General features: G+C 41.9%; 1 pseudogene; it reads left to right on the top strand.

Moving 5' to 3' along the window:
• The first annotated feature begins 11614 nt into the window (after positions 1-11614).
• Positions 11615-12973, top strand: LOC110770344 (uncharacterized; annotated as a pseudogene).
• The last annotated feature ends 2874 nt before the right edge of the window (positions 12974-15847 follow it).

Here is a 15847-nt window from a genome sequence, read left to right as displayed (position 1 = left end):
ACTACTTCGGCGGTCATGACCGACCTTTCGCTCCCCGTGAGTATTCGACTTCCCCCTTTTTGTTTATTCCTTTACATCCTAGTTAATTATCTCTTACCCTTACTCCCTCTTATGTTCAGGAAGCCACCTCCTCCGACGATCTTGATGAGCTATACGCTAGCCTCCATGAGGAAGGGGGAAGCTCGGCCTCGGCTCCTCTGGACGAGGATTCCAAGACCGTCATTGAACGGCTCCGGGAGTTCCTTCTCCTTGATGTTCGGCAGATGACCACTGCTGGGGCGATCTCGGAGTTTAGGTCCTGCTTGGATACGGCCATGGCGCTCGGTCTGCTCGACTCGGCTCAACTGGATGAATTGCAAGCCCGCCTGGCCGAAGGCGAGGAGATGATCGGCCGGTATGCTGAAGCTGCCGCACGGATGGCCGAGGGGAGCTCGCTCGAGCAGGATCTGGAGGTGATTAAAGAACAAGTTCATCCTGCAATGGCTCGATTGAAAGAAAACGACCTCGTCGTCCAACGAGAGAATGAAGAGCTTGCGCAGGTTGAGGCCCAGATTACCGAGCTCCAGGCTCGCCGAGATCTCATCCTCTAACGCCGAGATGGCGCGGTCGCAGCCGGGAGCGAGCTGAAATCCTCGGCCAAGCGAATCCTCAAAGCAGCTACTGAGACGAAGAAGGCCCTGGCCGAGCGGAAGCTGATTCGAGTGAGATGGCAGGCGGACATCAACGGTGGGGACATCGCTTGGAGAAGGATCACCTGCCTGATCTGGGGGATGTTCAGCGAAGGGGTCTAAGCGTGCGAAGAACGGCCATCTCAACTTTTTTCTTTTTCTTTTTGGGATGTAAATAAATAACCACATACAATTTTAAATTATTTACACATAGTTTATTTTTTGTTTTATTTTGGCCGTGGCTGGCCGTTTTCTGTTTGTATGTAATGCCCTCTTTTTGTTTAAATACAAGGGCCTTCTTTTCTGGAAAGCTAGATGTATATTGTTGTTTTATTTTGACCGCGCCGTTCGCTTACCTTGGTCGCCTACCTTCCTCTTTTCTTCTTTTTGACTTTTTTGTCGTAGGTCCTCGGCGCCATCTTTTTTTGAATTTGCGCCGAGTTGTAGGCGTCGAGTTCCGACTGTTCCGAATTCTCTGAACTCCTGGGCCTCATCTGTGAGTGGCCCTTCTTCTCTTGGCCGTGCTGCCCGATACTCTGAAGAAATCGAACCCTCGGCTTTGATATTTTACCAGGGTCATGGCTGTTGGCCAAGACATAAGGGATTATACCCACGGCCGAAATTTCTGAGATACGGCGTGCCCAAAAAACCTTAGAAAATAAATCGTGCGCATTACTAAGCTCCTTTGACAAGCGCGGCCTTGGGTAATCTGGTGCCCCCAGCTCTCCCTTTATTAAATCGTCTTTCACGATAAGCCGAATGTCTTCAAACCGAAACCCTTGACACGGCCTGCTTCGCTGCGCATTGTTTCGCGGCCAATCTTGCCGGGCCGTCTGAGCAACGGGGTCGGCCGTTATGACCAAGCCGGGTAGTTTCAGTGGAACGCCGTGGGTTTGGCCGAGATAATCTCAGTCGGCTAGCCATCGAGGTACGGTCACCTGATCCTGTTGATCTGTATCATAAAGGGAACCTAGGGGCGTTTGCATTGTCGTCTAAATGGCCGAATCGTGTATTTGCAACGATAGTACAACAGTCATGCCTTTTTGCTCGCACCGTTGTGGTAACACTTCGGTCATACTGCTTTGGCCGGACTGTGCTTGATCGGCCAAAGTATGGGCTGGGACGAATTGCTCGGCCGCTGATACCGTAGAACCCCTCCTGAATGCTTTGGCTAGAGCGTGGAGCGGGCTACATGCTCTCTTTGCCGGTTGGTTTGGTTCGGGACTCTCCCTTGAGGCCTGGGACTGCCCCCAGCCGTTGGTCGGCGGCAAACAATGCTGGTCGTAGCCTAACGCTTGGGTACGGGAAAAGACGCCAAGGTTGCTGCTTTCGCCGTCATACTCAATCCTTTCACGTTCCTGGCTTCTATGTCCGGCCCCAGGGGGTGTTGCGGGCGAAGTCGCCGGCATTCTTTCTTGGAAAAGCGTTCGCAGCTCTGAAGAGAATCTGTCCATCGTGGCCATGAAGGACGTTTCCATCCTGCAAGCCTGCCTGGACATCAAATCCTCCATTACTGCTTGTTCCTGTACGGACTCGGCCGTACGATTCGTCATTACTGGAACGCTGGCCGAGATCCGGACCGTATGTTCGGTCTCGATACCTGTGATTGGTGAGGTGGACTCAGGAGTCTCAGAAGTCATTTCGACTGCTTTGTTTTTGAGCTTTGCCTGTGCCCTAGTTTCCACCATAAGTTTTTGGGCGTGCCAAAAGTGTCTGCAGCGCAAATCTCACGGCCTGGAGTTCCGGGCCGAGGGGATGTGCGTTAACACGGGGTTTCCTGCTTTTGGGTGAGGTGCGGTTGTGCGCGGGCGTGCCAGCACGGTCTACCGTGCGTTGATGTTTTGATGAGTGTTGGATGGATGAGTGGTGCGTCTGTTTGATCTGTCTTCCTAGTCAAACGATTGTAGCCGAGAGAGGAACTGGTCTCGGCTGTTAGGTTCACGGCCTGAACTACAAGGCCGTTGAGTGATGGTGTTGGTGGTGGGTTTTGGGCGGTGCTCCGACGCGCTGCTCAGGGAGCGACGGTCGTGTGATATATGGGGTGAGTGAACGAACGACAAGGATGGTGCTCCGGCGCCTTGAAAATCAAGGGTCGTATGATATATTGATGAATGGATTTTCCTTACAATCTAACACTACTCCTAGGAAAGCAAGTAAAGATATTGAAAGTGCATTACAGGAAAAAATAAGTTGCTCTGTGGGAGGCTTTGTTTTGGTGTTGAACCCTTTGAATGTAGCTCGAGTCTTGCATTTATAGGAAGAGTCCCTGGATGAGTAATAGAGGCTGAATTTACGCGTAGTGGAGTCTTATTAGCGCAAGTGGGCAGTCCAATCGACATTTGGGATCGTGAAGTATGGTGGTGAGACCCCAGAAATCCCGGTGAATCTCGGCCGCCGCCCTTGATCGTGGGTTCTGAGCCTCTGGCCGTGGAGACGCATTTATGGCCTGGATAGCTGGTGAACCAATATCTCAGGCTGTCAGAATTCTTGTGAGAATGTCCACGTCTAATCACTCTGATCCTCATCACCAAATCCTGACTTCAGTCACTTCCCACCTTTCCTCATGCATTAAATTCTTCTTTGTGGCCAATGGATTTGCTGCATTAAACAGGCACTACTTCATTAAATGAAGCCTGGGACCCTGCTGTCACGTGATGATTTGCCTTTAATGCCTTGGCCGCAATTTTGTTCGGCCTCGGCCTCGGCCTACACTTGAGGCCGAGATGATCATGCCTTAGCATTTCCTCTTTTATTTTTAGGAGGGCAAAATACCCTGGCGATACGCTACGTTTCAGCTTCTACGAACAAGTGCCAGAGCCGAGAAAAGGGGCTCCTTCGGCCAGCTCATGGCCGTGATTTATCAGGCACAAACACCAGCTTCCTCATCAGGGAATAGGGAAGGATGTTGACCGTGGCCCCACAGTCGACGAAGACCTTGGACACGGGCACACCCTCTACATGAGCCGAAATGTACAACGGCTTGAGATGTCGATATTTGTTCGGCTCGTCTCTGGGTATTACCTCGTTAAAAGCCACGGCCAACAATTCTTCCTTTGTCTTTGGCCTCTGATCTAGCTGCTCCTCGACCTTGTAATTATCCAAGCCGTTAGTCTGCCCTCTTGGGGCTGAGAACTCAGACGGTAGTACCAGGACCATGTTCATGCTGGCCTCCCTCGGCTCCTGCTGGTCTCCCTTACCAACTTCCTCTTCGGCCTCATAGCCGTTCCCGGCGAGGGTTTTCTCCTCAACCATCCTGAGGATCCCGTCGTATTCTTCATCGGATATTCCCAAGGTGGGGTCGTCTTCGGCCTCATGCCCAAAGAAAGGGTCGCCGGGGCCCTCGATCACAGGCCTCGCAGTCCCGGGGATATTGTCTATGGACGCTTCGATCTTGGGGGAGTCCGAGCTCTCGACCTCCTCTTCGAGGGCTCGTCTAACCTCGGCCAACGTATCCCTAGCTATTAAGTAGTCGTCCAAACGGCCTACCCGGGCCCTTTCCTCGGTTGTCAGACCAAAGATAGTGGTCGGCCGGAGTCACAGTGAAGTACTGGCGGAGATATTCTAAGTCGCCCTTGCTAAACAGGGCCTTAGCCTCCAATCCTGCTAGGCCCGGCTGGTAACCTGGCATCCCTCTCGCTCTGGCTTCCCTGTTCAACTGGTACACGGCCTTAATGGCGGAGTCGGATCCGTTGGTAATGAGGAGCCCCTCCGCCTTCGCGTTTTTGAGGGCCAACTCTACGATTTCATGGTTCTCAGGGGTCATGCCGTACAGGTCGGTGGCCGAATAGTCTTTATGGAATTCCATGAGAAAGGGGGATCCCTTCCGTGGTAGACGTCGATGATGCCCTCGTCTGATTTCTTCAGGAGCACGGCCTTGGCTGGACCGAAACGGCTGCCGTTCTATGGGGGTTCTCGCCCTGCCTAGGGCGCCACGTCCTTGGAGGCTTGATGCTGGCCGTCCTTGTCGTAGAGGGGATAATTGGTACAGATGGTGGCCCATCTGTAGTCGCTATTTTCTTCTGGCGCTTGGAACTCTCGGCCTGGGTCGTCTGTATCCTAGCCTGCTGGACCTGCCTCTGCATCCTTCTCAGCTGGGTTTTTGTCAATGGTTTGGCCCTGCCCCCAGGTCGCGCATGGTACCAATGGTCGTCCCGCATGACCGGCGGTTTGAAAGTTTTTACTGGCCTAGGGGCGGCCTTGTCTTCGTAGCCCACCGAGATACTGGGGGTTTGTGCCCCCAATCGGTCGAAAACAGCCCTGCTGGCATGCCGACGATCGTTCTGACTGTCGAATTTCTTCGCGATCGGTTGAGATGGCTCGGTGGCATTCCTCTTGTTCTCCTGTACCCTGGGCTGACCGACCTCACACCTGCATCGCTCACAAAGCACTGGCTCTGATTCGGCCGACGGTTCCTTTTCCTTCGCCGGCCGACGAATTTCCCTATATTCAGCTCGGAGTTGGGCGTCGACCATGTTGACGACTGGTGGAGGGAATGGCTTAGAGTCAACCTGCATGGCCGCCTTTTCTGGGAACTGGAGCTTCTTTTCGTCTATCAACTTCTGGATGACGTCTTGCAGGACAACGCAGTTGTTGGTGTTGTGAGACCAAGAACTGTGGTATTTGCAAAACGTCTTCCCTTTGAGCTTGTCGGCCTTCAGAATTTTATGGCCGAATGACAACTTGACCTTTTTTTCGGCCAATAGCAGGTCAAAGATAGCTTCAGCCCTCGTCAAGTCAAAAGTGTAGGCCTTCATTTCCCGAGTTGCAAACTTGGCGTCGGGATTTTTTGTACGGCAATTGTCGGCCTTGATAAGTCCTTTGCAGACGAACGGTTTGTCTATGCTGACTTCGGCTGAACTCATCTCTACTTCGCCGCTCTCAGCCTTCGCGGAGCTGTCTACTTCGGCGTAGCTGACAATGGGATTCCTGTAGTAAGTCCCTTTTGAAGCCGTCTTCTTCATGCATATCTCGGAATTCGATCCCTTGGAATTTTTTTCGGTACTCAAACTCCAACCCCTCTTCGGCCATCTTGACAAATTCCCTCTCTAGTAGGTTCGTGCGGCACCAGTTCCTGCATGTTTTGAACCGCTGCAAGTAGTCGCGAGGTGATTCGTCTGACGCCTGGCTCATCCTTGCTAGCTCGGCGACCATTATTTCTCGGTTGGTCTGATAGAAATGCTCGTGGAATATCCTTTCCATATCAGACCAATCCCTTACCGAATTCGGCGGAAGATTTATGAACCATGAGAACGCCGCGCCGGTCAGAGAGTGAACAAATAAACGGCGCTTCTGTGCGTCCGAATCGGCCTCTCCACACTGGGCCATGAAGCGGCCAATTGTAGAGACTTGGGTTCAATATGAGGCGCTCACTTTCTGTGGAATGTATTTAAAATATGTGGACACGGCTTTCAATCGACCTCAGCGCAATAATGACGGAGGAGTGAGAAATGAGCAACTTTCTGTTTTCGCCCAAAGCGCACGACCCTTTGGAGATCCTGTACGAGGAAAGTCGTTTTCCGGAAATGACATGGAGGTAGCTCATTGGTTCGTATTGAACAATTGTGATGAGATAATGGCATACTTAGATGAACATGAAGAGATGATGAAGCGAGAACATCCATCACATTTATATTCCAAGAAACACCGTGAATTGTTTCCACAATGGTTTTTGGAATATGTAAGTTATAAGTGTTTTGTAATTGACATATATATTGTAGTATTTAATTTTCTCAAACTAACATGTGAATGTTTTTTTTATAATATTAGGTGAATAAGTTGAAATCAGAGAATTCCCCCATTTACAGTGAAGAGTTATATAACTTGGCATTCGGCCCAATTCGCTCTAAATTGTTCTCAGGTTGCCATGTTAACGGCGTCAAATTTTTGGGGACTGCACGAGATGACAAGTTGTGTACGCAAAACAGCGGTGTCCATGTTCCAGGTGGAGGCGAAAGTACGGACATTGATTTCTATGGCAAACTCACAACTGTTGTGCAATTGCTTTACAAAGACCGATACCAAGTGATCATGTTTAAGTGTTGATGGTTTGATACGAACCCAAATAGGCAGGGAAGTGTTAAAATCGACCATGGCTTACTATCTGTGAACATTAACAGAACTTGGTATGATAAAGACCCTTACATTTTGGCAAACATGGCAAAACAGATTGTGTATCTAGATGACCCTAAAGCCGGGAGCGATTGGAAATTTGTTCAGCAGATGGATCAGAGGAACGTGTATGCTATACCAGAACTAGACCCATCTACATGGAAAATGATGCAGAAACGCTCCGAGATACAAATGTTGTTCAGGAACCGTTTCAGCTTGAAAGAGTGTCTTCAAGAGAAATACCAATTCAATCAATTACAATTGACCTCGGTGATCTTCCGCGATACGATCCAACCGTGGGCCCGAACAACGACGATGATGTACTTATGGAGGAGGAGGAGGAGGAGACCGAAAGTGATGATAGCGACGATAATGAAAGTTATTATAGTTCAGATGATGAATAATGTAATTTATTTGCGACTTGCCATGTATAACATAGTAATTGAAATTTATTGTAATTTAATAATGTTAGTGTAAAGATTTAGGGAAGTATGCTTGTTTGAATATATGTACTTGCTATATCCAAACCTTATATATGTGGAGAAGCCTATGCCTATTCATATTTTCACTTTCTAATTTCCATTTATTCCTATGCCTTAATTTGAAGTTTATTTTATAAATGATAAGCTTTTCAATGGTTTTAGTTAAGCTCATTCATACCTTTTTAATTAAATTCTTTAAAATTTAATTATGACGTAAATGCGAATTATAGGGTTAAATCCTAAAATATGAGTGGACATAAGCTTACTCACACCTTCTTTTTTAGAGAACATTTTCATTTTTTGAAAATGTTAAACAAACCTTAACATTCCCTTAGCAAAGTAAAAGAAAATAAAAATCATAGGTAATCTTATAATCTTTAGTCGGACATCGAAATTACATAATATATCATGGTTTAACTAAATAGACTAAGTGCAACATAAAGGGAGACAAATACGAAATTAGATAATATATGATGGTTTATATTTTTTATAAAGTGACGCCAGAACCTTGCGCGACGCCATTGATTGTCACGCAATCTTACTTCGCGCGACAATAAGTAAAATCGTTGCGTAAAGTATATTAGCGCGACAATTCACGTTCTCGTCGCGTGAGAAAAACGCGGGTTATTTTATTTGGGGCCAGAACCTTGCGCGACAAACTAATTATCCTTTCGTCGCGTAAAGTTGTGACTTTGCGCGACCAATTTCACTATTTGTGCGACGAAATTTTTTTTTTCGGCCACGAAAGTTTGAGCGACGAAATAGTTGGTTGTACTGAGTGATTGACCAATTAATTACTCTCTTCTTTTTGGTTGGTCATGTCAAATAAGTACGCTTTAAATCTGAGTACATCTAGTGTCGCGAGAAAACAGAAACAGAACAGAACCCTGTTTTCTAGCTGGGAGAGAGCAGATAGAAAGAGAACAAATGCAAGAAATATATTCTGAAACTACAGATTTGTTCCTTCAACTTTAAAACACAACTTAAAGCCCTGACACACATTACAAAGCTTTAAAAACTTCAAGCCTTCAAACATACTTCTCTTCGCATGGATCATTATTTTTCTAAACACTTTGCGCGACGAAGGAATTTTTGGCGTCGCACTATGAATGTATGCGCGACCACTAAGCATTGTCTCACAAAGGTTGTTTTACGAAAAAAATATGCAAAAAATTCTGAAATGATATAAAAGGCCCTTGCACGACGAAGGAAGTTTTGGCGTCGCACTATGAATGTACGCGCGACCAATAAGATTTGTCTTGCAAAGGTTGTTTTACGAAAAAATCTGCACAAAATTCTGAAATAATATAAAAGGCCCTTGTGTGACGAAGTAAGTTTTGGCGTCGCACTAGGAATGTACGCGCGACCAATACACTTCATCTCGAAAAGGTTGTTTTACGAAAAAATCTGCAAAAACATTATGAAATAATATAAAAGGCCCTTGCGCGGCGAAGAAATTATTGGCGTCGCACTATGAATGTATGCGCGACCAATATACTTCGTCTCGCAAGGGTTGTTTTCCGAAAAAATCTGCAAAAACATTCTGAAATAATATAAAAGGCCCTTGCACGACGAAGACAATATGGCGTCGCACAAATAGTATATCGTTGGTCATTATTTTTTCTTCATTGCGTAAAGTATTATTATTTATATATTATATAATGTGTTAGTATTTCTTAATTGTTAGTGAATATATTGTTTTGATGGCATACGTATTCTACGAAACTAGTTTCAACGATCCAACCATCAAACTTGTTTGTATATACTGCGAGATCATATACCCCAAAAATCACAAAAAACAAACATTCAAAGATCTACTAACGGGACAAAACTTTTCGACAGTCATAAATGAAAAATCACGATTTAACGGTTATTTTAACTCCGATATTGATGATTTTTTAGAGCTACACTCCTTGACCCTATATAAATACAATAACCAAATTTGATCTTCAATTTAAAATATTTACACTAGTTGATACGACAAAATCTTATGTTATATTTAACAAAATTATAAATAAACTCTTACTTGTTAGTGAATATATTGTTTTGATGGCATACGCATTCTACGAAACTATTTTCAATGATCGAACCGTCAAACTTGTTTGTTTATACTTCGAGATCATATACGCCAAAAATCGGAAAGAATAAACATTTACAAATCAAGTAATGGGACAAAACTTTTCGACAGTTATAAACAAAAAATAACCATTTAACAATTATTTCAGTTTCGATTTTGATGACTTTTTACAGCTACACACATTGACCCCATATGAATACAATGAACTAATTTGATCGTCAAAAACCCAATCCGAACTACAATAATATATTTTTATAACAAAAGTTCGATTCGAACTAAAATAATAAATTTAAACCTACTGCATAAATATATACACCGTTTAATTTCTTCAGTGTTATGCATACACCATAAAAACCAAAAATAAATTGGTTTAGGCGAAGAAATATTTTGATTATGTCATGCAAAGATTTTAAAAAATAATTTTTTAATTGTATTTATTTTTGTAACCACTTTGCGCGACGATTATGATATATTGCATCACGCAAGTTATGGTTTGCGCGACGTCTGACATCCATTACGTTTAGGGTTTAGGTTTTGCGCGACGTCTAAGTCTTTTAGGGTTTAGGGTTGAGGGTTTGGCGGTCCATATATTAAAAAGTCTTTGTGCGATGCTGTTTCTTTGTTCTGTCGCGCAATATGCTATTTTTGACCTTGCGCGACCTCTGAACTATTGTACAACGCGCAAGTTTGAGAAATTTTGGTGGTCCACATCCTGCTTAAAATGTATTTGCGTGACGCCGTTTCATTATTCTGTCACGCAATGTGCGATATTTTGACCTCGCACGACGTCTGAGAATTTTTACATCGTGCAAGTTCGCGAAATTTTGGAGGTCCTTATCCCGCTTAAAATGTATTTGCGCGACGCCGTTTCAATTTTTCGTCGCTCAAAGTTTCTTGCACGATGGAATGTTTAGTCGTCGCGCAAGTTCTCAATCATTTTCTAGAAAAAAACGCGCAGTTCTGTTCTGTCTTCAACCCCCAACCCGTCTGTCTTCAACCCTTCTCATCCTTCGAACCCTAAACCTCTCAGGCCCTCTCTCTCTCCTTCGAACCCTAAACGTCTCAGGCCCTCTCTCTCCTTCGTCCCCTCTCACCCCTCTCAGTCCCTCTGTCCTCCAACCCCTCTCATCCCTCTTAGACGACGGACCCCTCTCATCCTTCGAACCTTGAACCTCTCAGGCCCTCTCTTTCTCCTTCGAACCCTAAACGTCTCAAGCCCTCTCTCTCTCCTTCGAACCCTAAACATCTCAGTCCCTGTCTCCTCCGTCCCCTCTCATCCCTTTCAGACGACGGCCCCTCTCTCTCTCTCTCTCTCTGTGGCCACCGCCGGACCTGCGTGCTCTCCGATCTCCCTCAAAACCCACTCGGTAAAATTCCCGACTCTAGCCCCGATTAATATTTTCAACTATAAATTTGTATTTCTGAATTTTGTGGATTAAGTTTGGAATTGTCTGTAATTTTAGATTTTCTGGATTGATGGTTTGGAATATTTTGTATATTTGGATTTTCTGTATATTTGTATATTTGTTTTGCTATTTCAATTTCTATATTTATTTTGTAAGTGTTGAAATTGCTTAGTCTAATGGTTGGTTAGGAAGCCTCTATTTCAATTTCCTTTTTGTATTGGACTTTTATTTTTTTATTTCAGATTTGATTGGAGGTGTTGAAATTGCATTGTGGTGTTGGATTTGTGATTTTGTAAGTGTATTGCTGTTAGATTTCAGATTTGATTGGAGCTGTTATATTCTGTTTTTTGTATTGAGTTTCATTGATTTGGGGGCTTTAAAATATGAGCTACCGTTAGTTTTTAAGAACTAGAGTTGTCATATTGATAAGTTTTTAACACTTGTGGTTTTATGAATTTGGTACTAAATTTGATTTTTCTATCATACTGAATTTGGAACTAGAGTTGTCATATTGATAAGTTTTTAACACTTGTGGTCATATTGATAAGTTTTTAACACTTGTGATTTTTCTGGTTTTTTTATTTAAATAATACATGTTTTTGTTTTTTTTATATATAAGAATATATGATTCTGTTTTGTTTGCTTTCAAAAATGTGCTTTTAGTTTTATGCAAGTGAAAAAACAATTAAATAAATATGTTATACATTAATATCTGCTTAGTCTGATGGTTGGTTAGGATTTTTTATTTTCTTTAATGAGTTCCTATTGTTTGATTACTTTATCTTGGATGCTTGTTCAATTGTGCAGATGTCAAACCTTATTAGAAGTCGTAAGGCGGCAACGACTACACCAAGTATGCCTCCCCCGCCTACGATGTCAACTGCCACTACTCCAGCACAGATCGACGACATGCCGATTTGTCCTAGGGTCTCCCATGCGCCGGTGTCGTCTGAGTCATCAATGGCGCAACCTGTTAGCGCTAGGCGGTGTCATCGCCCTCCCACCATGACCGACACAACCTCGACATCCGCTACTGGTGCGTCAGAGGCACAACCAGGTAAAGATTTCATTGCACTCCAACTTTTTTGGACCAAGCTTTTATTAGGATTTGTTATTTAACGTTAATTTTATATTTATTTGCAGCCAAGAAGAACACACGGGGACCTTGTTGACAGTTGAAGACGGCAAAGGTCACCTGAGTGACCAACAGTCGTATCAACATCGGATACGATGAGTGGCATCGGGCTGGACCAACGGCGGACCAACATAGCTCATTGGCCCACGATGTTGGTCATGTCATTCGGACCTATTGCCCGATGAAATGGCAGTCTTGGAATGTCATGCCTGACGAGATGCGGATGGAGGTGCGCGGACAGCTGTTGGTATGTATCCTACCTTTTAATTGTTTTCTCTTCAAATTTTATATATTTCTAATACTTAATGTATGTAATGAATTTATTGTGGACGAACTACAATTTAGAGAACCTCCACGACGATTTGTTGGCGTACGTCAACAGACTCTTTGCTGAGAGGTACAAGCAATGGAAGAGCGACCTGCACCACCATTTTTATGCATATGATGATCCGCAGGTCGCTCTTCAGGAGGGTTGCCCGAAGGAGCTTGAGGGGTGGGAGGATAGTTAGGCGTGGCTCTGCGGTCATTTTCAAGAGGCCGATTATGTAGTATTTCTTTATATTAAGTTGAAAATTATTACACGTTTCTTATTAATGTTTATTTCATTTTTTATATTTCATTTGAATTTCAACTAATACATTTTATTTTTTGTATAACAGAAGAAGGCCAAAGAAAATAAGGACAATAGGGACAAGAAGACTCTTCTTCACCGTTCAGGTTCCAAGCCCTTCTCATATAGGATGGAGGCGTGGCGGCGGGTAATAATAAAGTTATTTTTATTTAATATTTAATATGTAATTAATATTAATTTGTTTTTTTTGTTCTAACATTTTTCTTCTCTTGTTCAATTCAGGGGGGGTCCAAATTCCCGGAGATCGACGTCTTTGGCGACGTTTATGTTCGACCGGGGCATGAGTTGGCCGAGTCCCTTCAGGTAAGTATTCTTTCATTTTAATTATTATCTTATGCATTCAAGTTTCATGGTTATTATATTTCTGTTTAAATATTTTAAACCCTAAATTAATATTTTATGTTATGTTAAATAGATGACGATGATGGAGAAGAGCCAAATGGTTCTTCAGGAGTCTGCCTCCTAGCTTCCTCCCGATACGCCGCTCGAGTCCGTGGATCCTCCACAGGATGCAGGATTTTAGATCTTGACGGACACCTTGGATCAGACTCTCCAGAGGCGGCTAGGGACATATTGTCGAGGTATGGGGAATGCCCGATAGCGAGAACCTAGACCCCGTTCATTATCGCAGTCAAACAGCCAGGTGACTACTTTGACAGAAAAGGTGGCGTCGCTTGAATCCCAACTCGCCTCGTACGATACTTGGATGTCACAGATGACACAGCTTCTAGCATCGATCATTCGATCCGGCACTCCTGTCCCGAATGTTGGTCCCTCGTCCACCTCCGAGCCCCTCCAACCCGAGCATGGCCACCACACCACCTCCAAGCCACATTTGCCAAACGACCAAGTAGATTTTGAAACATTGTTTGATTAGTTTTTATTTTTTTAATTACATTTGAAACATTTCTGTTGTATTATACATTTATATTATTTTATAATAAAAAATTTCTCTTTATTACATTTTTTTTATTGCAATTTCATTTTATTACCAAAAACAAAAAACAAAATTTATTTTTTTTACAAATTTAAAAAAAACGTAAAATAAAATTTAATTAAAATATATTTTATTTTTGCGCGACAAAACCTTATTTGTCGCGCAATCTCAAGTTTTTACAAAATACAAAACCGTAAAACTATATTTTAAAACAATTTATTTTATGTTTGCGCGACGGAAATTTTAGTCTCGTGAAAAAACCCAAAGCGACGAAGGCATTTTCGTCGCGCAAATGTTTGAGACATGAACAGTTTTCTCGTCCCTACAGATGTGCGCGACAAATAAAACCGTCACGCGTTACTATCGCAAAAATTTTTGTGCGACAAATAATTGTACCATCCCTAAAAGTTTTGTGCAACGAAGGTTAACCGTACCACTATTTTGCGCGACTGATTTCGCGCAACGAACTGTTTGTCACGCTGATATTTGTGCGACCTAAATGTACTTTGCGCGACCAAATTTTCTTCATCGCGCAAATTGTAAAATGTAGTAGTGTCAGTTGATCATTTTAGCAAACCCAGAATTTCATGTGATATATGTTTGGCAAAAGGAGGAAATTTTATCCTTTACTACGTCAAATGTTGTCTTTGTGAGATCATTTTTGCACACACTGCATTACAATTTTGCACACACTATATTACTAAATTGTTTTATCATTTCCTAGCATTGGAAGTAAAATCTTATGAACATTAATAATTAGATATTATTGATGAAATATAGTTTGTTTTTCAATAATGATTTCATTACCATTATCCCAACTCTTTAGTTTAAGTGAACAAGAACATGCAATTTTAACATTAAACAGCATTCTTATACTCAATCAAGTTCTCAGAGATGAAGGGCGATCTTCAATGACATAGAATCTTCTTCTTCTTCTTTTAAAAATTGCATTGCATGCAATAGAAACTGCATTGCAAAAAATGGAAACTGCATTGCAATTTTCGTTTTAGTACTTTCATCATGGTTTTGCATTTTGGTTCCTCACTTATTAATATATTTATTTTTTCCCATACTTTGCTTTGCAGTTTTTGTTTCTATAAAATTAGTTTGTGTTTTTTTTTGTTGTTGTAGTTTTTAGTTTTTTATTTTATTTTTTTACATCATTGATATCTACATTGTTTTTGTTTTAAAATCCCACTTAAATATGAGAAATTTTGGTTTTTCTAGAAACTGCAATGCATTTTTCGATCTTCTTCTTCTATTGTAGTATTCATGTTTTGATGTGAAGCTCAGTTTTTCTGCTATTGAGGTATGTACATTCTTGATCAAATTGTTATTTGAATTTTCTGGTTATGTTTCAGTTTTTATAAGTTGATTTTTCTAGTACTTTCATCATGGTTTTGCCTTTTAGTTCCTCACTTATTAGTAGGTGTATTTTGGGATGTGGCTTACTAGGTGTTGCATTGCAGTTTCTAATTTGATTATGTGATTTTATTGGTTCTGGCTGTTTCTTACTAGATGTTGGTATGAATTATTTGGTTTTCAGTTTTTGTTTTTGTTTGCAATTTCTATTTTTATTTACAATTTTTGTTTTTGTGTACATTATTGATATCTACACTATTTTGTTTTGTATACATCTAGAGCTAAGAATGAGTGATTTGGTACAAATTTTACAAGTATTGATGTTGAAATAATTTTTTTTTTATTTTAAAAATCATTGACTGTTAATATAAATATTGCATAACTCAAAAAATATTACAAAAACAAGGTTGGCGTAGTGGTTTGTGAATGAGGCTACCCTCCTTCGAGGGTCAAGGTTCGGGTCTCTTCAAGCACAATAAATTTCCTATTTTTTTTAGGTTGAGGGCAACATAGTTGGTGATCGGCGATGGCTGGCCAACAGTCAGCAAGGGAAGACGGTGGCTGGCCGGAAGCTGTAATTTTGATATTTTTTAATTACATTATTGTAAAATTAAGTACTACTTTTTGGTCTTTGGCCTTATGCTAATTAGGTGAAATTGTATTCCTATATTCTTAATTAGTAAACTATATAGTGTCTTAAAATGAAAGCTCCATATATATGTGTATATATATTATAACCCTATATGTATTATAATATACATATACACATATATATACACATATACATTATATATGTATAATAAATGTATATATATATATATATTATATAATATACATATATACACATATATACATGTATATTAGTATTATAACATACCTATATATTATATATTATATATTATATATTATAATATACCTATATATATGTATATGTATTATACCCATGCATAAATTATAATATATATATATATACACACATCTATACACACACACACATATATATATCATACCCGTGTATATATTATAATATACATGTACACA

This window comes from Prunus avium, chromosome 1 (genome assembly GCF_965620075.1).
Source record: "Prunus avium chromosome 1, drPruAviu1.hap1.1, whole genome shotgun sequence".
NCBI lineage: Eukaryota > Viridiplantae > Streptophyta > Magnoliopsida > Rosales > Rosaceae > Prunus > Prunus avium.
This window is presented reverse-complemented; position numbering and strand designations above follow the sequence as displayed.